A 420-nucleotide genomic window follows, 5' to 3' on the forward strand; every position below is an offset into this window, starting at 1 on the left:
ACACCCCCCCGGCCCCCCCCCACCATGGGCACGTGCTCACGCTAGAGGGCGCTGTCACCCTGCGCCGCATGTACGTGGCTTGGGGCGGGGCTTCTTCCAGGGGGGGGCGTGTCCAGGAGGAGGTGGGGGGGCGTGGCCTCCCCCCCCCCCTTTAGCACCAGATGTGTGGCTTCAGGTCACCCCCGTGGCCACCAGCACCAGAGATGTGGTTTCAGGTTGCCACTGTGGCCACCAGCACTGGATGTGTGCTTGCACGTCACCACTGTGGCCACCAGCACCAGATAAACATGGACATGAGTGCCCCACTGTGGCCACCAGCACCAGATGTGTGGCTTCAGGTCACCACCGTGGCCACCAGCACCAGAGATGTGGTTTCAGGTTGCCACTGTGGCCACCAGCACTGGATGTGTGCTTGCCCGT

Source organism: Egretta garzetta, unplaced genomic scaffold, assembly GCF_000687185.1.
Source record: "Egretta garzetta isolate BGI_Z169 unplaced genomic scaffold, ASM68718v1 scaffold866, whole genome shotgun sequence".
NCBI lineage: Eukaryota > Metazoa > Chordata > Aves > Pelecaniformes > Ardeidae > Egretta > Egretta garzetta.